Consider the following 25369-nt stretch of genomic DNA (forward strand, 5'->3'; position numbering starts at 1 on the left):
GTATGCATTTTGATGTCAAATGTAATGCACATAAACACACAATGGGCCCAACCCCTATCATAATCAATTCAAGAGGCAATGCATGCATGCCAAATGCAATGCAACCTACGCATGTGAGCTAGGTATGCAACATGAACATGTGAACACACACGCAAACATGCAAGCATGTAACAAGTATGCAAGCTAACAAGCATGCAAGATGCAATGTAAACATGCAAACATGCAAGACATGTAACATGTTTAAGCAACCAAAACAAAAGGAAGAATGCATGCGAAATGCAATGTGATTCAAACATGCAACAACATGCGATAGTGCAAACATGCAACAACACGCAAGGTGAGCATGCAACAACATGCGAATGATGGACTTAAACCAATTTGGACGGCTCTTAAATAGGCCCAAAACAGTGGCCAATATGCCAAGCACATGAAGGCAAATGTACATACAAACATGCATAGATACATGGTTCAAGACTTAAGCATAGAGAGGGGACTTTTAAGCACACTTAAAAGGAGATGAACATGGAAAAATGATAAGCATGATAAACTCTGAAAATCATGTTAAGGATGGTGCCAAACCAACTAAACAAAGCAATCAAAGCATGCAACCAAGCCCAAACTTGAAAACTAGCCACGGGACTCAAACCAAGACTATATGAAGCAAGCCCCAAAGGGTCATGGGGACCTAAAACAGTCCCAATGCAGGTCTGAAAAAGACCAAAGACACACCTAGATGGCATCTAAATGGCCTAAATCTAAAGGCATGCACAAAGGTCCAAACATGGAGCATAAAACACAAACCTTTTCAAGCATCAATGGAGCCATAAATGCAAGTATACAAGCATGCTATATGGACTAAAATGACATGATAAGTGGTTCCAAACCACTGAAATGATGCAAGGAGAGCATGCTAGAGGGGCCAACACTCAAGGCCTACAGGGGAGATTGCATGGTAGCTATACAAAGCAAGTCATGGACGACCCAAATAACCAAAATCAGACCTCAAGCACATCAAAACATGCATAAAAGCTTCACAAAGCAAAGCCAAAGTCATGCTAAAAACAAGGCTCAAAGCACAAGGCATGTTAAGGCAATCTCATTTCATTACAAGATAAGTATGCAAAGCATGCATGGTGTGTCTAAACCAATTTAAAACAGTGCTATAACATGGAAAAATAACCACAAACAACAACTAAGACATGGCCAACATGGACTTAATCAAGGTGCTCACACATGAGGCTAAAATGACAAGTTTTGAAGACAACAAAGAGATGGGAAGGTCCTCTCCTTCTTAGGACCTTAAAGCAGCATCCCCACCACTGAAATCCCTCTGGATTTCAGTGGTGGGAAGGCCAAGACAAGGTGGTCCCGGAGCTCACCAAAAATGCACAAAAAATGAGGCCAAACAAGGCCTAAGAGGGATCAAACAACCCCAAACACCAAAGTGACCTTAAACAACTATTTTAAGCACTCAAAATCAGAACTTTTATCAGTTATAGACTAAGCTTAAAAACATATTCAAGGATGGCTAAAAGCCTAAGCAAAAATGGGGAATAAAGGGGTAAAGTTCTTACCCTTGAAGACCTTCTTCACAAGGACCACGCCAACCCCTTCTTTAGATCAAAACCAGCTCAAAAACTTCAAGGACAACCCTTTGGCACCTCACCAACCAAGATATAGTGTAATGGTAGGTGTTTGTGCACAAAAGTAAGAACAAACACACACTTATACACACACAACTCAAAAGGAGAGGGAGATATAGAGATGGATAGATACACAAACCCTAACCCTAATCTTAGAGCTCTGGAATTTTTCGGAACCCTTGAGGAGGGAGGAGAAGCCCTCCTCTTATAGAATTCCAACTCTTGCAAAGCTTACAAAACAAGCTAAGCAAGAGTGAAATCCCTTCATACACGCTAGCATAAAATATCTTCCAAAAGTAGATGCACAGTGGTCGGCCAGCCAAAAATGACAAATTGACCAAATCAATGGTCGACCGACCAGAAAGAGTGCCGACCAGCGATCACCAATGGCCGGTAGCAACAAAACTGGGCCGGTGGCCTCAAGCCATGGCCAGTGAGGTGTGGGGATGGCCAACAAGCCTTCCTCTACCCTCAGAAGCAAAACAACAAGTGCTTGGTGCAAAACCAAACAAAACAGGCAAGTCGGAAGGTCTTGAGGCAAGGCGCTGTAGACACCCCATTTTTGACCGTCCTCAAGACTTGGACGTCATCGTTTGAACACTCGATGATTACCCTTGTTTGTGTTCGTCTTGAGTTCTCGGAGGTTTTGGCTGCGCACCTTACCTCGAGACCTCTCGACTTGTTTGTTTTGTGTCTGGTTTTGCACCAAACGCTTGTTGTTTTGCTTCTGAGGGTGGGAAGTAGCTTGTAGGCCCTCCCCACACCTCACCGGCCATGGCTTGAGGCCACCGGCCTTGTTTCCTTGCCACCGGCCATTGGTGATGGCCGGTCAGCACTATTGATGGTCGGTCGGCATTATGTTTGGTCGGCCGGCCACTGTTTTTGATCAATCGGCCACTTGTCTTGACCGAGACCTTTTCTTGAGGGAGCTTGACCCTTTTGAACCTTTTTTTAGCTTCTCCAAGAAGCTTGACCCTTTTTTAGCTTCTCCAAGAAGCTTGACCTTTTTTTAGCTTCTCCAAGAAGCTTGAACCTTTTGACCCTTTTTAGTTTCTCCAAGAAGCTTGACCCTTTTTTAGCTTCTCCAAGAGGCTTGACCTTTTTTTTTAGCTTCTCCAAGAAGCTTGAACCTCTTGACCCCTTTTGCCTTGCTTCTCCAAGAAGCTTGGCCCTTTTGCTCCAAGCTTCTAAGAGAAGCTTGGCCTTTTTGCTCAAAGCTTCTAAGAGAAGCTTTTCCCCATTGGTTTCTCTATATAAGGAGAGCCTCTCCTTCCATTTTAGGGGTTAGAAAAATCTGATATATATCATATATATATCACTCCCTCTCTATATCTCCCCCTCTCTCTCTACATTTGTGTGGGTTAGAGGATGCAAAAGGGTCTTGTTCTTGGCCTATTGCACACCACTTCATAGCCACACACTTCCATCATCACTTGGAGGTTCTTGGAGCTTGTTTTCAGAGGTTGAGGGTTGCATTTTTGGGTCTAAAGGCTGCTGGTTCTTGCTGGTCTTCAAAGGTAACCCCTTTTCCCTCTTTATTCCCCGTTTTTGCACACCCTTTTAGCCTATCTTGCTTGCGGATTTGAGCTTTGTGTACAACATAAAAAAGTTCTGTTTTTTTGTGTTTAAGATACTTCATTAAGGTCACTTTTGTGTTTGGGGTCGTTTACCCCCTCTTAGGCCTTGTTTGGCCCCATTTTGTGCTATTTTTGGTGAGCTTCGGGACCACCTTGTTTGGGCCTCCTCACCACTGAAATCTTGAGGGATTTCAGTGGTGAAGATGGTGGTTTAAGGTCCTAAGAAGGAGAGGGCCATCCCCTCTCCTTGTTGTCTTCAAAAAGTGCCATTCTAGCCTCATGTGTGAGCACCATTTTTAAGTTCATGTTGGCCATGTCTTAAGTGTTATTTGTGCTTATTTTGCCATGATATAGCACTGTTTTTACTTGTTTTAGACGCACCATGCTTGCCTTGCATACTTGTCTTGTAATGCCATGAATTGCCTTAACATGTGCCTAGCATTTAGACCACCATGCTTGCATGTTTTGGCTTAGCTTTATGAAGCTTTTATGCATGTTTTAGTGTGCTTAAGGTCTGTTTTTGGTCATTTGGGTCATCCATGCTTTGCTTTGTATAGCTACCATGCAATCTCCCTTGTAGGCCTTGAGTGTTGACCCCCCTAGCATGTTTTACTTGCTTTGTTTCAGTGGTTTGGAACCACTTATCATGCCATTTCAGTCCTTATAGCATGCTTGTATGCTTGCATTTGATGCTCCTTTAATGCTTTAAGAGGTTGGTATCTTATGCTCCATGTTTGGCCCCTTTTGTATGCTTCCATGTATAGGCCATTTAGATGCCATCTAGGTGTGTCTTTGACCTTAATTTGGCATGATTTGGGACTATTTTGATTCACTTTGATCATTTGCTTCATGTGTCATATGATCATAGTTTAAGTCCTTGGGCTTGGATGCACGCTTTGCTTGCATTGGTAGGTTGATTTGGCATCATCTTCTACATGTTTTTCAAAGCTTATCATGTATGCTATGTGCCAATGTTTGCCCCTTTTAAGTGTGCTTGAAAGTTGCTTCTATATGCTTAGGTATTCAACCATGTTTGCATGCATGTTTGTATGCTTAGGTACTTGGCTCATGACATTTTGTTGCATGTTTAAATGGTGTTGCATTTGGCATGCATTTCTTGCTAAGTTTCCTAACATGTTACATGCCTTGCATGTGTGCATGGTTAAGATTACACTTTGCATGTTTGCTAACTTGCATACTTGTCCTCATGTTCATGTTGCATACTTAGCCTCCATGCCTAGGTTGCATAACATTAAGCATGCATCTCTTGCCTCTTGAATTGATTATGATGGAGGTTGGGGCCCATTGTTTGTTTTGTGCATTTTATTCCATATTGAAATTGCACACTTTGACTCTTTGGGCCACCACGCATTGAAATGCGCGATTGGTGGTCCGAGAATCAAGGAACATATCCCTTTAAGTCACAAACATGATAAGGGATGTGTTGGTGCACACACTTGCTTGAAATACATTGCCATGCCTTGTTTTGCCCTCTGCTGCTGTCAGCTGCGGGTTTCAGCAGGAAGAATTGGCCGGCCGGCAGTGTTGGGTGCCGACCGGCAAAACAGGTTTGGCCGAGAGCATAACGTTTAGCCGATGGCCATTCTAAATGGCCGGTGATGATCTCACTTAGTCGGTGGTGTTCCAAAGTGTCCATAGAGTGCTCCCTGGGACTTGCGCAATTTTCAGAGGAGCAGAACAGTCAAAGCAGAGGCAAACTTGTGCATGGTAGTGACTTTCCGAGCGGAGCCGAGCGCGCATTGCATTGGGCCCTCTTCCCGAGGCCGTTTACTGCTTTCATTAGATTAGTTAATTTGTTAATTAATTAATTGGTCTGTAATAATTAATTAGCTTGTAGGTTAATTAATTTGTATTATTCTTTTGGTCCCTCCGAGCGAGGGTGAATTTGTAATAAGTGTGGGTGCGTGTGTGCATGTCTTCCAACCCCCACTTCTTTCTCCCTTTTACTTACCTGCTTTCAATGGTTAGTATTAGGACATGTTTACTTTAGCATACCTTATGCTATGCATGCATGCATCATTCATCAGTATTGCATGCACCAGGCTCGGCGCATCATACTAACTGCATAAGTATTTCAAATCTAACTTGAATACATGCTACTTGTGCATTTTCACATATCATCTATAGACTAGCCGAGCCTACTCTAGTGACATTCTGTATGCGTTGCATTAGCCACTTAACATGGACTTGGATCATGCATTGATTGCTAACATGTTTTTGTTTTGGCTCAGAGTACTAGGTAAGCATTTATGCTTTAGCATACCACATGCGTGTGAGTGTTGCCATAATAGCATGATTACCATGAGGCTAGATGCTTATGCGATATAAACTGCTTGAATGCCTGTGTGTGAAGGTTAGATTGTTTGAGTTGGAATAACTCGTTGAAATCCGCGCTTTAGCCTACTTACGAGTAGCAAATTCCAAAGTGTTTTTCAAGACAAACGGATATGCAATGCTTATTTCCAAATTAGGCAATCTAGTCTATACTTGTTTGCTGTGCGCATAACATAGTAACTCTAGGCTAATAACCGGAATAAGAACACATAACGTTTTCAAAATCGGATATCACAGTTAGTAGAGGCCGATCTTCGGATCGGGCGAGAGGGGGTGCTCATAGCTGACCTTCCCCAATCGTACCCTAGCTCCCGAGCCGAGGCAACTTTGGTGATGACGGACACGTGGCCTTTGGCACCGAGTCAGGGTTTCCTAAATTCCACCATAATAAAATATTTAGGTGGCGACTCTGTATCTGGCAAAACAGTCCATGTTTGGCACTTCTTTTCAAAAATCTGTTTCTCAAAACGATTTGCCGGATTTGGACTCTTTGGTTCAGATTAAGAACCGTGACACAAATCGAGTCCGAACTGTAGCGAGGCCCACGGGCGCGTCTACAGGCGCGTGACCGAAACCTCCGAGAACTCAGGATGAACACGAACATGGATGATCACCGAGTGTTCAAACGGTGACGTCCAAGTCTTGAGGATGGTCAAAAATAGGGTGTCTACAGGGTGTCAAGTTTCGTTGACATCCGAATCTGTTTGAGCATTTTAGTGTGTAAACCGGTTTGAAAAAGAGTTATTAAGTAACAAGTTTTCATAAACGGAAATTATGCTCTAGATTGAAAACCTGGAATCGGTTTCGAGTTTCGTCTTATCCTACAAGTCATGTGTGCCTAGTATGTTGTGCGTGTCAAGTTTCGTTGACATCCAAACCCGTTTGAGCATTTTAGTGTGTCAACTGGTTTGAAACGAGTTATTAAGTAACAAGTTTTCATAAACGGAAATTAGGCTTTAGATTCAAAACCGGGAATCGGTTTTGAGTCCCGTCTCCTCCTGCAAGTCATGTGTGCCTAGTATGTTGTGTGTCAAGTTTCATTGACATCCGAACCCGTTTCAGCATTTTAGTGTGTCAATCGATTTGAAAAAGAGTTATTAAGTAACAAGTTTTCATAAACGGAAATTACGCTTTAGATACAAAACCGGGAATCGGTTTCGAGTTCCGTCTTCTCCTACAAGTCATGTGTGCCTAGTATGTTGTGCGTGTCAAGTTTCGTTGACATCTGAACCCGTTTGAGCATTTTAGTGTCTCAACTGTTTCGAAATAAACAAATTAAGAAATAAGTTTTCATAAACGGAAATTAGGCTCTAGATTGAAAACCGGGAATTGGTTTATAGCAATCCCGATTTTTCTTTTCTTTAATTATTGTATTCTGGACCTTGGTTCCGTGGAGTTAGTGGTTGTGTGTCATGTTGTTATCCTTGAATTCCATATGTTTGAGTTTTGGGATGTGTTGGGCAAGTTTCGAACAGGTGGGTTGAGCCTTAGTTCAAATTCTTGTTGCCCAGTTTTTGAGTGGTCCACTCGAGCGGGTCATTGTGTGCTCGAGCGAAGATTTCATACTTCTAGCATTTTGTGCCTCTGCAAAAGTACTGCAGGCTTGTTTTTCACGCTCGAGCGGGTTGCGCTCGAGCGAGCCTCTTAGCGCTCGAGCAGGTGTTCACTTTCTGGGAAAATACTAGGAAGGGAGAATCTACGCTATAGCGGACTAGTTTTTGCACTCGAGCGGGTGTATTTTTTTTTTTTGTGTCTTGGCGCTCGAGCGGGACTTCTTGTGCTCGAGCGGGTCCAGTTTTTGTGCTTGATGCTCGAGCATCCTATTCTCCGCTCGAGCGGGAGAGTCGTATAACAGTAGGCAGCTAGGCTATTTTGAATCACTTTTTACATCCTCACTCTCTCTCTTACTTTTCTAAAACTCCATTGGAGAGCCTCTCTCACTAGAAACTCACCTTCTCTCTAGGGATTGATCTAGTTGGAGTGTTCTCCTTCCCTTTGGCCTTTACAAAAAGTGTGGGGATCGTTGAGGGCTACATTTTGATCCGAAAAATATTGGATTTTGGAGCACTTCGAATTTCTTCATCTCCTTCCTTTGAGCTCCGAGTTTGAGGTACGGATAATTACTCACTCTTATGGTCTTTGACTTAAATTATTGGTCATTTTGATAAAGTGTTGAAGTTGGGAAATTTTGGGACTTAGGGTTTCAAAATGTGTAAAGGGGGTTTTATTGTTTTGACTCTTAAATATGTATTTTGGGTCACAAAATGATGGTATTGTTGTTGGTTGTTGATATTTGAACCTTTGGGTTAATATCGAGAAATGGGGGACAAAGCCCTAATTTGTGCATAAATTAATTGGTATAATTAATTTTGGGAAAGTTATGGATTTGTGAAATTGAGTTGAATATAATGGAATTGGCTCATTATGAGATGGAACGGTGGAGTTGGATTTTATAATCACTCACTTTTGAAAAATATTTATTATTTATCAGTTAATGCATTTATTATCTGTTTAGAAATACTTGCTTTGGGCTACCGATGGAGAGTAGTCTTAATTGTTGTAGACAATGCATGATGATTAGGCAAACTAAAACTAATCAATTGAGTATGCCATCGAATATGGCGGTTGTTATAATACATATAAATTGCGTATTGATTGATTGAACATGTATATGATTATTGTTTATATACATTGTGTTGTGTGGGAGGAGATGGGGGATGTACTCCACGGTTTAGGGGAAGATGGGGGATGGACCTCTAAATCGAATTCTGTTTGACATTGATACAGCACTAAAATGTGTATCATTTGTGATATATGGAAGTGATTTTGTTTGACGTTGATATAGCACTAAAATGTGTATCATTTGTGAAGTACGAAAGTGTTTATCTGAGATTGATACAGCACTAAAATGTGTATCTAATATGAATTATGAGATGTTTAATTTGAGTTGTTATCTCAATTGAAATAGAAATGTTGCCGATATGAGATGTAATCTCATTAAAAGTGTATGGCCAGGTTCTGAGCCAGAGTTGTGAATTGAGAAATCGGGTAAGAAATGGAATAAAACACGAACACTATGGTCATGTATTTGAAATGGATTATGGATTGATTTATGTGAATTAAACATTTATCAAATGCTGATGTTTTAGTTATTGCTCATACTATGCTTAGCATATCTCTACTGGGCGTTGGCTCACCCTATATGGGACATCATTTTAAGGTACAGGTAGCATGCCACCTCCATGGACGCAGTTTGAGATGCTTAGTGGCTGGGGACATCTTTTGTGATTGTATTTTGTATTACATGTATATCAAGCCAAGGGATTATTTTGTATAGAGTTAGTACTCTCTTTTTGTAACCAAGTGTTGACTTGGAAAGCTGTAAGCCTGTAGGGCATTTGCTTTTGTTGTTAACATGTAATACATTTGTAAGAGATACTCTGATGAAATGTAATTATGCTTTATTCTCTTATGTCTAAGCATGTCAATATTGTTTGATTTATGGGTTTATCTTTGAGGGCGTTACAACTTGGTATCAGAGCGTACCGGGTTTGAATACTTTGGGTACGTGGGAAGTGATTAGTATCACAATGGGTTTGTCTTGCATGTTAGAGACTTATGTGTAATGTTATGTGCTTATGTGATAACATGTCTATGTGACTACTTGGGTATGGGATTTAGTTTCTAGGATGTTGATTGGATCCTTGGGTTTCTGTGAGTCTTGTTGGAAAAGCACTTGATCAATGCTGTTTCTAACCGGAACTCTAGTAACGCCTTGAGACTATCATTATCCGGAAATGAAATTCATAAGTGCTTATGTGTTTATGTGCTTACGTGGAGTGAATTACAACTGTCCATGTATTAGGATGCGAGTGTTCTAGCTTCGGCACATTTGTGAATGTGCTAATGTCTTCGTTACTTTTATTAGGATGTCAGGACGACGACGAGGTAGTAGATGTGGTAGGCATGGTAGGCAGGAGATGCCTTTACCGGATGATATTCCGGCACAGCAGAAGGGGGTTGGCCAGGCCAATGTGGCCGAGCCAGTAGGTCAGCAGGCTATGGGCGCCTTAGCCCGTGGAACAGCAGATGCTTTGAGGGAGTCTATGGGCATTCTCAGAGCTGAGAATCCAGTTCAGGCCCAGGTCGTTGATGCAGGGCCTTCCTTTCTGAAGAGGGAGTTCTTCCGGTCGAAACCGGACGAGTTTATTGGGGATCCGAAGGAGCCACTTAAGGCGGATGAGTGGTTGGAACAAATGACGAAGACGTTCAAGACGCTTGGCATCGAGGACGGTGCTTTGAAGTTGACCTTGGCATCTTTCCAACTTAAGGAGGGTGCGGGTCAGTGGTGGAAGTACGTGAGGGGCCGGATTGGTGGCACGTGGAAGGCTTTTGTGGATACTTTCCAGGAGAAGTACCTCTCTCCAGCAGTCAGGGAGAAGCTGAGAGACCAGTTTTGCCAGCTCAAGCAGCTGAGTTTGTCTGTGGCCGAGTTTGAGGCCACTTTTACTAGTCTGTCCAGGTTTGCACCTGAGCTTGTGGCGTCCGTGGAACGCCATTGCATTGAGTTTGAGCGAAAGCTGAGGCGCGGCCTCAAGATGAGAGTTGGGGGTCTATGACCCGAGATTATGGGCGTCTAGTGGATGCTGCAGCCCGTATGGAGATTATGATGCAGGAGGAGGAGGAGGGGCAGAGAAGCTCCAAGAGGAGTCAAGATGGTCAGGGTGATGGCAAGAGACAGAGGGGTTCTAACCCTCAGCAGTCTCAGAGTGGTTTTGCTAGATCGACCTTTCCAGTGCCGAGCGCAGGCTCAGGGAGAGGCAATTAGGGAGATATCACATGTTACAAGTGTGGTCAGCTGGGCCACAAGTCTTCAGTTTGCCCGCAGAAGGGAGGAGGTCAGCGAGCTGCTTCTTTTTCGGCTCGACCTCAGGGCCAGAGTCAGGGCAGGGGCCAGCCTTTGTCTTGTTATCAGTGTGGTCAGCCTGGGCACCTGAAGAGGTTTTGCCCATAGTTGAGTGCCACATCAGGAGCATCTGGTTCTAGGCAGACGCAGAGTTTTCAGCCAGCTCAGTCTGTGTAGGCCTCGAGGGCCAATCCGGGAGCTTTGTCATCCCAGTCTGTGCAGCAGTCTTTTGCTCCTAGAGGTGAGCAGGTGGATCAGGGGCCTACAGGGCGTGTGTATGCTGTTACCGCGCAGGATCTAGTACCGACTCCATCTGTTGTGAGAGGTACTTTTTTGTTTTGCAACTCGGTTGCCAATGAGTTGATTGATACGAGTGCATCCCATTCTTTTATATCTGCTGCATTTGCTTCTATTTTGGGATTAGAGTTGGCACAGTTAGCATCTCCTATTTGTATAGTATCACCTGTTGGGGGTGAATTGATTTTGAAACAAGGATGTAGAGGTTGTGATAAAGAGGTTGCCGATCGCCGGCTTCCGTTTCCTTTCGTAGTTATGCCCATGTCGGGATTTGATGTTATTTTGGGTATGGACTGGCTATCGTCATACCGGGCTGTTATTGATTGTTACCGCCAGAGGGTCACAGTGTATACCTTGAGCAGGGATTGTTTCCATTTCTTGGAGGATCGGGTTGGTAGTGTGTTGCCACCAGTGTACAATCCGCGAGGGCAGAGTGAGCTTAGTGGTCTTCTTGTTAGCCTTTTGAGTAGTGAGTGTGATGAGACCCCGATTGTATTGCCGAGAGTGGTTTGTGAGTATTCGAATGTTTTTCCCGAGGATCTCGTTAGTTTGCCACCTTATCGAGAGATCGAGTTCTCTATTGATTTAGTGCCCGGCACGGCGCTGATTTCTATGGCACGTTATCGTTTTTCCCTAGCCGAGTTGAGTGAGTTGAAGATTCAGCTCTAGGAATTGCTAGGTAAGGGCTTTATTCGCCCTAGTGTTTCACCGTGGGGAGCACCGGCCCTCTTTGCTAAAAAGAAAGATGGTGCCTTGAGACTTTGTATCAACTACCGGAAGTTGAATCGGGCTACGGTTAAGAATAAGTACCCTATGCCCCGTATAGATGATATGTTTGACCAGTTGAAGGGTTCCCGTTGTTTCTCTAAGATAGATTTGAGATCGGATTACCACCAGTTGAGGGTCAGGGAGGAGGATATTCTGAAGGCGGCATTTCGTACGCAGTATGGCCATTATGAGTTTCTGGTGATGCCTTTTGGGCTCACCAATGCACCAGCAGTGTTTATGGATTTGATGAACCAGATCTTCTAGGAATTCTTAGATCGCTTTGTGGTCGTCTTCGTGGACGACATTCTGATTTATTCACCTTCTGAGGAGGAGCACGAGGAACACTTGAGGGTGGTACTTGAGTTGCTTAGAGCCCACAGGTTGTATGCCAAGTTTGGGAAATGTGAGTTCTGGCTGGGAGAAATCAAGTTCTTAGGCCATGTGGTATCCGGGGAAGGGGTGTCCGTTGATACATCAAAGATTGAGGCAGTGCAAGAGTGGGCACAGCCTAAGAGCATTTTTGAGATCCGCAGTTTTCTGGGATTAACTGGGTATTACCGCCGGTTTGTGAAAGATTTCTCTAGGCTAGCTTCACCATTGACTAGGTTGACGCGGAAAGGAGTTAAATTCGTGTGTAGTGAGACTTGCGAAAAGTCGTTCCAAGAGTTGAAGGTTAGACTGACCATCGCTCCGGCCTTGATTATTCCGGAGAGAGGGTTGGGTTATGTGATTTATTGTGATGCCTCACGAGAGGGTTTGGGTTGTGTGTTGATACAAGAGGGGAAAGTGGTAGCCTATGGCTCACGCCAGTTGAAAATACACGAGAGGAATTACCCTACACATGACCTTGAGTTAACAACCGTGATCTTTACCTGGAAAATCTGGAGGCACTACCTTTATGGTGAGAGATTCGAGGTGTTCTCGGATCATAAAAGTTTGAAGTGTCTGTTTACACAAAGAGACTTGAATTTGAGGTAGAGAAGGTGGATGTAGTTTATTGAAGACTACGATTTTGAGTTGCACTATCACCTGGGAAAGGCCAATGTGGTGGCCGATGCACTTAGCAGGAAATCCATTAGTGATGTAGCTTGTATAGCCATCCGGGAGTGGGAGATGTTGGGTGCACTTGGCGAGTTTGATTTGCTTCTGGGTGAATCTATTGAGGCTGCGGCCTTATTTTCCGTTATTGCGTAGCCTACGCTTGTGACTCAAGTGTTAGAGGCATAGAGAGGTGACCTTGAGGTAGAATCCCTCTGAGAGAAGATCTCCAATGGGAAGGTTGAGAAGGGTTTGACGGTGTATCCCGACCTGAGTGTGAGATACCGAGACCGTTTGTTTGTGCCGGAGTCTTGCCGCGAGGAGGTACTCCGAGAGTTTCACCATTCACGCCTTGCGGTGTATCCGGGAGGCACCAAGATGTATCGAGATTTGGGTCGCCAGTTTTGGTGGCGGGGTATGAAGAAGGATGTGGCAATTTTTGTGTCTAAGTGCCTTACTTGTCAGCAAGTGAAGGCCGAACATCAGAGGCCAGCGGGTTTGTTACAACCCTTGCCGATTGCCGAGTGGAAGTGGGAGCATGTCACTATGGACTTCGTTGTAGGTCTTCCGAGGACTCAGCGGGGTAGTGATGCTATTTGGGTGGTTGTAGACCGGTTGATTAAGTCGGCGCACTTTATCCTTATGCGCATGAGAGATTCGGTAGATCATCTTGCCGACTTGTATATTCAGGACATAGTGAGGTTGCATGGGGTCCCAGTGACGATCGTCTCAGATAGAGACCCTCGTTTTACTGCTAGGTTGTGGCAGAGCTTGCAGAGTGCTTTGGGCAATAAGTTGACCTTTAACACAGCTTATCATCCTCAGACTGACAGGCAGTCCGAGCGTACTATTCAGATCCTTGAGGATATGCTTCGAGGTTGTGTTCTTGACTTTAGTGGGTCGTGGGAGAGGCACTTGCCCTTGGTGGAGTTTGCCTACAACAACAGTTTTCAGTCTAGTATTGGTATGGCACCGTTTAAGGCCTTGTATGGCCGACCTTGTAGGTCTCCAGTTTGTTGGGCCGAGGTGGGTGATGCACCTTTGTTGGGCCCGGAGTTGGTTAGAGAGACGACGGAGAAAGTTGAGCTTATCTGTAGGAGGCTTGTTACAGCCCAAAGTCGCCAAAAGAGTTATGCCGACCGTAGGAGAAGGCCTTTGGCATTTGAGACGGGTGATCATGTTTTTCTGAAAATATCACCTAGGCGGGGTTTGATGAGGTTTGGGAAGAGTGGGAAGTTATCCCTTCAGTTTATCGGTCCCTTTGAGATCCTTGAGGGATTGGGGAGGTTGCTTATCGTTTCGCTTTGCCGCCGCAGTTGTCCGGGGTGCATGACGTGTTTCATGTTAGTATGCTTCGGATGTATGAGCCGGATCCGTCACATGTATTGGATTGGACCGACTTAGAGGTTGATGTGGATGCCTCGTATGAGGAGAGACCGGTTCGGGTCTTGGATAGGCGGGATCAAGTCTTGCGAGGCAAGACAATTCCTTTGGTGAAAGTTTTGTGGAAGCATCACGGAGTGGAGGAAGCCACTTGGGAACGTGAGTTGGAAGTCCGTGAGAAATATCCGGACATGTTCGTTGATGTGTAACCATGTATTGAGATTTTGTAATATTGATGAACTTTAAGAGCATTATATATGTCTTAAGTTGTAAAACATTGTGTATGTTTTGGTTTATGGAAGTATATTTTGGAACTTGCCTTATAATGGAAGTGAATTTTAACATTATATATGTTAATGATGTTTTAGAAATGCAAATGTATTGATATCATTGGAAATGTTTTGAGATGCATGTTGATAATGCATGTTGGAAATTATGTGGGGTTTGCCTCTTGAATAGAGATGGAATGACCGGTAATGGGTCAAGTTGTTGAATTTTTGCATTGTAATAATGTTGGTAATTGAGAAAACATGTTTTTGAAAAACTTGTACTTAATTTCGGGGACGAAATTCTTTAAGGGTGGAAGGTTATAGCGATCCCGGTTTTCCCTTCCTTTAATTATTGTATTCCGGACCTTGGTTCCGTGGAGTTAGTGGTGGTGTGTCTTGTTGTTATCCTTGAATTCCATATGTTTGAGTTTTGGGATGTGTTGGGCGTGTTTTGAACAGGTGGGTTAAGCCTTAGTTCAAATTCTTGTTGCCCAGTTTTTGAGTGGTCCGCTCGAGCGGGTCATTGTGCGCTCGAGCGGAGATTTCATACTTCCAGCATTTTGTGCCTCTGCAAAAGTACTGTAGGCTTGTTTTTCACGCTCGAGCGGATGTTCTTACGCTCGAGCGGGTCGCGCTCGAGCGGGTGTTCTTACGCTTGAGCTGGTCGCGCTCGAGCAGGTGTTCACTGTCTGGGAAAATACTGGGAAGAGAGAATCTACGCTCAAGCGGACTGGTTTTCGCGCTCGAGCGGGGGTATTTTATTTTTGTGTCTTGGCGCTCGAGCGGGTCTTCTTGCGCTCGAGCGGGTCTAGTTTTTGTGCTTGACGCTCGAGCATCCTATTCTCTGCTCGAACGAGAGAGTCGTATAATAGTAGGCAGCTAGGCTATTTTGAATCACTTTTTACATCCTCACTCTCTCTCTTACTTTTCTAAAACTCCATTGGAGAGCCTCTCTCACTAGAAACTCACCATCTCTCTAGGGATTGATCTAGTTAGAGTGTTCTCCTACCCTTTGGCCTTTACAAAAAGTGTGGGGATCGTTGAGGGCTACATTTTGATCTGAAAAATATTGGATTTTGGTGCACTTCGAATTTCTTCATCTCCTTCCTTTGAGCTCCGAGTTTGAGGTACTGATAACTACTCACTCTTATGGTCTTTGACTTAAATTATTGGTCATTTTGATAAAGTGTTGAAGTTGGGAAATTTTGGGACTTAGGGTTTCAAAATGTGTAAAGGGGGTTTTATTGTTTTGACTCTTAAATATGTATTTTGGGTCACAAAATGATGGTACTGTTGTTCGTTGTTGATATTTGAACCTTTGGGTTAATATCGAGAAATGGGGGACAAAGCCCTAATTTGTGTACAAATTAATTGGTATAATTAATTTGGGAAAGTTATGGACTTGTGAAATTGAGTTGAATATAATGGAATTGGCTCAATATGAGATGGAACGGTGGAGTTGGATTTTATAATCACTCACTTTTGAAAAAAGTTGATTATTTATCAGTTAATGCATTTATTATCTGTTTAGAAATACTTGCTTTGGGCTACCGGTGGAGGGTAGTCTTGATTGTTGTAGACAATGCATAATGATTAGGCAAACTAAAACTAATCAATTGAGTATGCCATCGAATATGGCGGTTGTTATAATACATCTAAATTGCGTATTGATTGATTGAACATGTATATGATTATTATTTATATACATTGTGTTATGTGGGAGGAGATGGGGGATGTACTCCACGGTTTAGGGAAAGATGGGGGATGGACCTCTAAACCGGATTCTGTTTGACATTGATATAGCACTAAAATGTGTATCATTTGTGATATATGGAAGTGATTTTGTTTGACGTTGATACAACACTAAAATGTGTATCATTTGTGAAGTATGGAAGTGTTTGTCTGAGATTGATACAACACTAAAATGTATATCTAATATGAATTATGAGATGTTTAATTTGAGTTGTTATCTCAATTGAAATAGAAATGTTGCTGATATGGGATGTAATCTCATTAAAAGTGTATGGCCAGGTTCTGAGCCAGAGTTGTGAATTGAGAAATCGGGTAAGAAATGGAATAAAACATGAACACTATGGTCATGTATTTGAAATGGATTATGGATTGATTTATGTGAATTAAACATTTATCAAATGCTGATGTTTTAGTTATTGCTCATACTATGTTTAGCATATCTCTACTGGGCGTTGGCTCACCCTATATGGGACATCATTTTCAGGTACAGGTAGCATGCCACCTCCAAGGACGTAGCTTGAGAGGCTTAGTGGCTGGGGACATCTTTTGTGATTGTATTTTGTATTACATGTATATCAAGCCAAAGGCTTATTTTGTATAGAGTTAGTACTCTCTTTTTGTAACCAAGTGTTGACTTGGAAAGCTGTAAGCCCGTAAGGCATTTGCCTTTGTTGTTAACATGTAATACATTTGTAAGAGATACTCTGATGAAATGTAATTGTGCTTTATTCTCTTGTGTCTAAGCATGTCAATATTGTTTGATTTATAGGTTTATCTTGAGGGCGCTACATGGTTTCAAGTCCCGTCTTCTTCTACAAGTCATGTGTGCCTCGTATGTTGTGCGTGTCAAGCTTCGTTGACATCCGAACCCGTTTGAGACCACTATACTATATTTCGTACACCGAAATACTATATTTTTTTGAATTTTTTTTTTATTATCATTATTTCATTTCATCCACTTTTTGTAAGAATTTTTTTTTCATTTTAAAAATTCTCTAGTGGATTAGACAGTACTATTTAGACCCCTAGTCTCACCAAGGTTTCTATTAAAATGATCTTATTCATTTTATGAACAATTTCCATAGAAGAGCCTAAAGATGAACAAGTCAGATCATCAAAGTCTTGTAGTGGTACCAATGGACCAAGATATATCAATATGTTCCTAAAAAAATATTGTACAACAATAAACTCACGACACTAACGTTCATCAAACTAGGGGAATATTGACAACTACCTAATGATGCTTGCTCTACTCGTTGGGTTTGCTTCTAAATTTCAGGACCACTTGAATGATACCCGGGGGTGGGGGGAACCATGTGACTACAGGAACATGTGGCTACAGGAACACCAACCAGTTCTCAATTCAAACAAATGATTTGCGTCAAGGATATGAACTTGTGTACCTTCAACTTTGATACCAATGGCTCAAACCCACGTTCATCATTCAAAGTCAAAAAAGACCCAGTCTGTTTAGAATTCAACTCTTCCATCTGCACATAAGGTTGAAGAATTAGGTAATCATCCAAATGAATCATATATGGTGAAGGCATTAGCATAGCTCAATGGGGCTCAATACAAGTTTTGCTACCAATTAATCAAGTCAAAAGAAGGCAAAAAAAAAAAAAAAAAAAAAAAAACTATATGCATTACAGCTCTAAAGTAAATATCACGTAGACCACAATCCATTGAATTTCCCAGGACCATGGAACATGGGATGCACTACAATCCAGTAAAACCCTTGGCTGTGGCCACTAATGACAGAAATTCAGTTAACTTCTACACACTACAACTCACCTCATGAGAAGGCCTCAAAGTTCAAGGGTTTCACAAGCCAAGTGTTAGAAGGCGGACTTCCTTTAAAAATCTTTGAAGTTGAACAGTATTCTTTGGCTTTTTCCTGCAATAGAATTAACAATTACATGACAATAAAAACAAAATGTTTTTGACAATTTGATTTACCAATTTTTTTTTTTTTTTTTTAAGTTCCAGACACATTTGATCAACAATACAATTTTTCTTAATTTATCAAACGTAATTTGAGCAAGAACCTCGACTACATCAACAGAATTCTTGCACAACAAAAAGGTCCAGAGATCCAAATATCAGTCTCAAGTTAAAATTTGAAGCTCTCTGTGATAAAAACATACAATTGAGAGATGTAACACTAAAGAGCACTTGATTCAGCAATGTGATGGCATAATAAAGCATTATCAGCCAACTAATTCATTAACACTACACAATTTGGTTCCACTATTACCAATATTGTCTAATATTATCCTCAAAAAAAGCTAAGATAACCTCAAACCTCATGGGCCTGGTTGTAATTATTTCAAATCCTCAATTTCACTTTCGGTTTTCATTTCAAATACTTCAAGAACAAAAACTACCACAGTTTCAACAAAGTGCCATTTTCAGGCCATGTTCACTAGGTAATGGACTCGAGGTCATGAAAAATGCAGAAAACTAGCTTTAATTGTTTTGTTTTTTTTTAATTTAAATGGGCCATTTCAGCAAACCCTACAAGGCGATTAGGATCACCTTGCCTATGAGGAACTAAGTGCAACAACTTTGAAGCCCGTAGAAAAAAATAGTTGTGTCTCAGTTGTATATATATAAAAATTATGCAGCCTCTGATTACTAATAACACCACCAACATATTTGATTCTATCATGACATCATACAACACCCACAAGCATGTAAACTACGGTAGTACTGTTAAACTTGAAAAAATATATGCATAACTGTTTCCAGGATGTTAATGATTACCTTCATTTCTCTATAAGAAATCTCATTCATTGGGCACTCAGCTGCAAATTCATGCTTTAGTGACAAAAACAACTCCAACAATCGCTTCTTGAGATATTATTATAAGAAATTAGTTTCATCAAAGAATAAGAAGATGATGAGATGATAACGGTGATGATGACTATACAAATTGTGTTATGCCTTTAGCAAATAAATTCTTGGTAGCATGCTTGTTGGCTTACTTGCATAAAGATGATTCGGTAGAAGGGTATAGTGCCCCTTTTGCAGAGGTGCCTTGGTTTCTTCCAGTAGTTCCAAGAATGACTTCATGCAAGCCAGACTTGTTCCAGCATATTGAATACCTGTGAATGAATGCATAGCGAGTCTAACAAAAAAGATACAGTCCCAAATAATTTCTACACCTTGATCTGGTGAAATGAAGCAAACTTACCCACATGTTAAAGTGGTCGTAGCACTATATATATAATAAACAGTACATTAAAGAAAAAACTGACTGACACAAGAAGAAACATACACAAATTAGTCAAGTAAACAAAAACTGGGTGATACTCATGGCACGGGAATATGACTATATTAATCAGGACAATATTAAGCATTTCCAAGGCATAATGAAAATAATTCAGAAGCAAAACAGAAATTTGGTACTATACAACATATAACCCTATTAAAAAAAGAAAAACGATAAATTTCCTTGATCATGTGAAGAGAAGGTGTTTACTAAATGAACATCATAGGAACCCAGAGTAATTAACGAAGCACAAATGAAAACTGAAACATTTATAGTGCAAAGCCCTTATGACCATCAGTGGCCTAACTGTTCAAAGGGCAGGGGACCATTACAATACATCATTAAGATACAGACAGGTCCATATAAGTAAGGACAGAATGCCAATAGAAACTAATACATCACCTCAGATCTCTCCAGACACTACTGTACAATAAATGGGAAACAACAAGAGTTGCATTAAGCAATCTAGCAACCGCAACCGCATTGCAGACCTGTTGTTCAAAAGAGCATTTAGTTGATATCATGTACAACACACAATTCCCATTACTCAATAGAATTAAAGCTTTGGGAGAATAAGCCACAAACGCAGGAATTTCAATCATAGAAGTAACTTACAGCTACTCGTTGTTGGTTTATCCCACCATTTGCACTAACTAGAATGTATCCATTATTTCCCTCTGACAATGTATGACACACAACTTAAAATAATTAGCTGAGTCATGGAACATGTACACACACACAAGGAGGGAGGGAGAGAGAGTTACTACTAGGTTCCCAGTTGCGTTGATCAGCACAAGGCCTCCATGAAGAAGCAAGGATAAATGGTTCCTGCCACAGATCTCTAGTGTCACGACCTGAACCCACCCCCTTGGGTTAAGGCCATAATCGGCCAGTAATCATGAGATTACCTACGGCCTCAAATCAAATAAGACGAAACTCATCAGAGTAAAGGGGGCCAAACGGAAACAAATTTAAAACTTTGTCCATAGAGCCGTGCTTATATGCACATCATAACATTCCATACATACATATGTTAATAACTCACAACAAAAGTATAGTGACATAAGATTCTATATAGACAGGATCATTCATTCAAAGTCAGCCAAACAAAACTATATACAGACGTAAACCAAAATCCTCGCCAACATGGCAAAATGACATAGAATGGCAAAAGGGCGAAGATGTGTCTCATGCGTGAGATGCAAGGGCTGACTCTTCAAAACCTTAGTTGTTCCATACTAACTTCACTGAGGCTGGGTCTGGACCTCTATTGGCTCACCTACAAACACATGAATGAGAGTGAGCGAAAGCCCAGTGAATAATATCAGATAAAGAAGACACGCAAACAATATGTAGAACAACATGCTTCAAACGGCCTTGGGCCCAGCTCATCCTTCCGTTTAACATATAAATACACAATTCAAGTCAAGTGACTGTGGTTCCAAACATACTGGCCTTTGGCCCGTTTATCTTCCATTCGTGTCAGACTATCATTCAAATCAGACTGTCATTCATTTTAGGCTTATCATTCATATCAGACTGTCATTCATTTTAGACTTATCATTCATATCAGACTGGCCTCTGGCCCATTCAAACTTTCATGTCAACCGGCCTCTGGCCCATTCATGCTTTCGTATCAAACTGGCCTGTCAAACTGGCCGTCGGCCCATTCACACTTTCGTGTCAAACTGGCCTTTGGCCCATTTACACTTTGGTGTCAAATTGGCCTTTGGCCTATTTACAGTTTCGTGTCAAACTGGGCTTCGGCCCATTTACACTTTCGTGTCAAACTGGCCTTTTCCCCATTTACACTTTCGTGTCAAACTAGCCTTTGGCCCACTTACACTTTCGTGTCAAACTGGCCTTCGGCCCATTTACACTTTCGTGTCAAACTAGCCTTTGCCCAATTACACTTTTGTGTCAAACTAGCCTTTGGCTCACTTACACTTTCGTACCAAACTGGCCTTCGGCCTAAATATACTTTGGTATCAAACTGGCATTTAAGCCTTTCAAACTTGTCATATCAGACTGGCATTTAAGCCTTTCAAACTTTCATTTCAAACTGGCATTTAAGCCTTTCAAACTTGTCATATCAGACTATGTCCACCATTCAAAATTAATGAACTTTACAAAACTTACATAGAAGTAAACAATTGGGCAACAACATATTTCAGATATTACTCACAGTGATCGGCATGTGGATTCGCCCTGGAGCTTGACCCTACACATCACATAACACATATGGGTCACAAATAGTTCAATCCATTCTTTAATTCACATATTCCTCTTTAGGCTTCATTCTTATCTTTTTAATTCAATTACAATGCTCAATGCATGCTTAAGAGTACTTAGAAGTGAAAGGGAATGGAAAACGAAACTCAGAATGCATTTTCAGAATTTTAGAAAATAGGGTCCTCGCTCGAGCGTCAACTTCTCTACTCGAGCAGACCCTTAAGGCCTGCAAGAGTATTGGTTGCATGGAAAATACGCTCGAGCGTAAAATAGGGTGCTCGAGTGGAAGGCCTGTCTACAAAGCTCCTCGCTCGAGCGGACACCAAGTCTGCAAAAAGTACTGGGAGCACGTATTTACCGCTCGAGCGGCACGTCCCCCGGTCGAGCGGACATCAAAATTCTGGGTTTTCCAGCTTGTGTTCTTGAGCTCCAATTCGTCCTCCAAGCCAACATTTCTTGCATGCAATGGCTCAAATCTCAAATATAATTATACTAACATGGTACACACTCCAAATTACAACCCAATGAAGCTCAATTTCACAATTAAATCACATGCATGCCCCAATCTCCCATCAAACTCACTCTGACATAACAAATTCATGTGTTCAAGCTCATATTCTCATGAATTGTACATGCATGTGCTATATAACCCTTACTCTCAACTTAGATGATGGAAAGGTAATCAAAACATGAGCTTCAACTACAAATTTACATGGATCATACCCTTTGAGCTCAAACATGCAATATTCAAAGCAATTACACACTTGTATGCACATATGGGTCTTCATTACAACAAATTCAACTCAATTTCCTCATAATCAAACTAATCCATGTTCTTGACCCTCATTCAAACTTGAATTCACAAGATGATAAGTAAAAATAGATGAATTACTCACCAAAGAGCTTTAATCTTCACAATCTATGGTTAATTCTTGAACTCACTTCAAGACTTCCAAGCTTCAAGACCAAGACATAAATTTTCTCCCCCTCTCTCTCTCTCTAATAGCCGGCCTTCCCTCTTTAGGAGAGTTGATCAGCTCAAAATGAAGATAAAAGAAGAGACTTGAGTGTATAGTGCCTTTTACATAAATTCCCACTAGCCACAATTTAATAATAAGAGATAATTGGGCACTAATTCACCAATTTAATCAACTTAATCTGGTCCGAATCAATTTTCAATTAAATTTCACCGTAGGCTCTAAAAATTACGCTAATCACAATGGCGTAATCAATTCCAGATTCTGTGGCCAATAAGGCCTTCAATTTAATTTCCCAAAGCAGGTAATCAAACAGATATTCCTACGGCAAACAGATAGAAATTCAAAACCACATATTTCCACATAATGGTACACAAAATCATATTAAACACATAATCATATTCATGTTAAGGACCAATTAGCGTATTACGAAACAGGGGTATCACAGTCTTCCCCCCTTTAGGAAGTTTGGTCCTCCAAACTTATTTTACCTTTAGTCGAAAGCAATTCGGAGTACCTTTCATTCAATGATCTCAATTCTTCCAATAGTCATTTGCTTAGTCTCTAAATCAAGCAGCACCCCGTTCTTAACCAGTCAGAGACTTACCTTTTCCGCCACACAAGGCTTTATACAGTGCCACACTGAAACTAGAGCATAAGCTGTTGTTGTAAGCAGAGTCTGCCAACGATGAACAGATTTTTCTGACTTCCCCGAAGATCTAAAGCATGTATTCGGAGCATTTCTCCCAAAATCTCAAAAGTTCTTTCTGATCATGCATCAATTTGTGGATAGAAAGCGGCGCTGAATCACAATTCAGTTCCCATTGCCTCTTGAAGGCTTGTCAAAAGTCAGACACATTTTAGGATTCCTGTCTGAAACAATAGATACTAGGATTCCGTGCAAACGAGCAATTTTATCGATGTAACCAATGGTTAATCTATAAGCATTATACGGAAATTTCACAGGGAGGAAATGAGCAAACTTAGTAATCCTATATACAATAACCCAAACGGGACTTATACCTTGGGCGCTCAAGGTAGCCCCATAATGAAATTCGTAGCCACATATTCCCATTTCCATTCCAGAATAGAGAGAGGTTGAATTAGTTCCGCCACTATCTGATATTCGACTTCGATCTGTTGGCACCGAAAATATTTAGACACACATTCACCAATTGCCCTCATTAAGGTAGGTCACCAACATATTTATTTCAAATGTCGACTAACTTTATCACAAAAGTTCGGTCTATTCCCTTGTCACAAAAGTTCAATTCATTCTTCAATAGCTCCACAATTCACAATCCAATTCAGTATTTAGTTCAGTGACTCATCACAGCTATCCAAGGTCAATCAAAAGTCCACAGGAATTTAAAGTGGATCCAGACACTGATTCCCGAGTCAGCAGAGATAACAACGAAGCAATCAACCACATGACATACGTAACTCATATATCCCCATAGTACCAATTGTAAAGTACAATAACATCGAGGCAGTCGACTTCTAACAGAATATAGGTGTCCTCAATTCATTCAACAGTTTACAGTTTACAATTCAGTTCAACATTCAATTCCTTGTTCCATCAAGTCTTTCCACACTATCTGATAGTCGTCAAAAGCATAAGGCAATTCATATATTAGTCATCATGACATCAAAGATAATATCAAGGTAGTCAATCACATGTCAAACACAATTTACACATCCTCAGAGCCCCAATCACAGAATATAATGGCACTGAGTAGTTATTCACAAGGCGTACTGAATTCACACACTTACGGATAATCAAGGTTTTTCAAAGCTTCTTGGATGTCAATAACATCTACATAATACCAAATGATGACATTCCAAACAAAACAAGGAGTAATCGTCTCAGAATCAAAGCACACCCGTTCACGACTGTCGATGGCCGACCCGAGATCGATTAGACAAACCCACCCGTACGAAACTGTCAGTGGAAAAAGAGACATATCTACAAAGGTGCTACATATGCTTAATGTCCCCTAGCACGAAAGGATGCCCCAAGAATGTCATCAAAACAAACACAATACCACTCACCATAACCTGATTTCCCAAAATCCGATAACACTGAAGCAAACACATGAAACATATTCTAATTAGCCGAGGATAAATATTCAGTACTCTTCACAATCAAATCAATCTGTCATCATCGGTTTCCATAGCGTCAAATAAGCAAGAAGATGACAACACGCATGCGTTATTCCTTAAGACATCTAATCACTGGATCTGCACAATTCAGTTCATTTTTAATATATATGTCCTCAATAGTTTAGGGTCGGTTCTCAATGGTGTTCAAGGTTAGATCAATCCGTTGATGGTCCACAAAAGGTCTTTCAGATCAGTCAAATATTCCAAACGGTTTCAAGTTTTGGGTCTATCAGTTTTCCTGCCAAGAATAATCTGGCCATTTTTATGAACAATTCTCAATCCCCTTTAACAGAATCAACTCGGATAGAGGTTCTTATCAAATCAATCCAAGCAAAGGTCTTGTCAAATTAAATCAAATAATGGTCCCATCAAATTATATCCAATGAGGGTTCTATCAGGTCAAATCAGACAAAGGTTCTATCGGATCAAGTCAGATAAAAGTTTTCCTCAATTAGGGTACATTCGATTCTGTAAAGCTCACTTCGTTTGCTTAGGTACATGGTTAACAGTTTCACAACTGTCCTAAGTTCATCAGTTCTCAAAATCATATCGAAGTCATTCATCACAACTGTTCATATCAAAGTATTTTAAGTCATGTACAATATAGCATTGTCCACACAAATTCAGGTATAGTTGCATATGCATGCCGTTATTCAGATCAGGAGGTATGTACCATAATCAATACAGTAATTCCCAAACAAGTCTTATATGCAAACACATGGTGCCTAGTAACAG

The 25369-nt window shown here is 41.3% G+C and overlaps 1 long non-coding RNA gene across 1 annotated transcript; it reads right to left on the bottom strand.

Moving 5' to 3' along the window:
* Positions 1 to 17252: 17252 nt before the first annotated feature.
* LOC114270103 (uncharacterized) lies at positions 17253 to 18845 on the bottom strand. The gene is made up of 4 exons (XR_014328293.1): positions 18755 to 18845; positions 18037 to 18118; positions 17783 to 17885; positions 17253 to 17478 (listed from the first exon to the last, which is right to left on the bottom strand). It is a non-coding gene; the product is annotated as an uncharacterized LOC114270103 (long non-coding RNA).
* Positions 18846 to 25369: the final 6524 nt, after the last annotated feature.

This window comes from Camellia sinensis, chromosome 1 (assembly GCF_055761805.1).
Source record: "Camellia sinensis isolate YWXY chromosome 1, ASM5576180v1, whole genome shotgun sequence".
Taxonomy (NCBI): domain Eukaryota; kingdom Viridiplantae; phylum Streptophyta; class Magnoliopsida; order Ericales; family Theaceae; genus Camellia; species Camellia sinensis.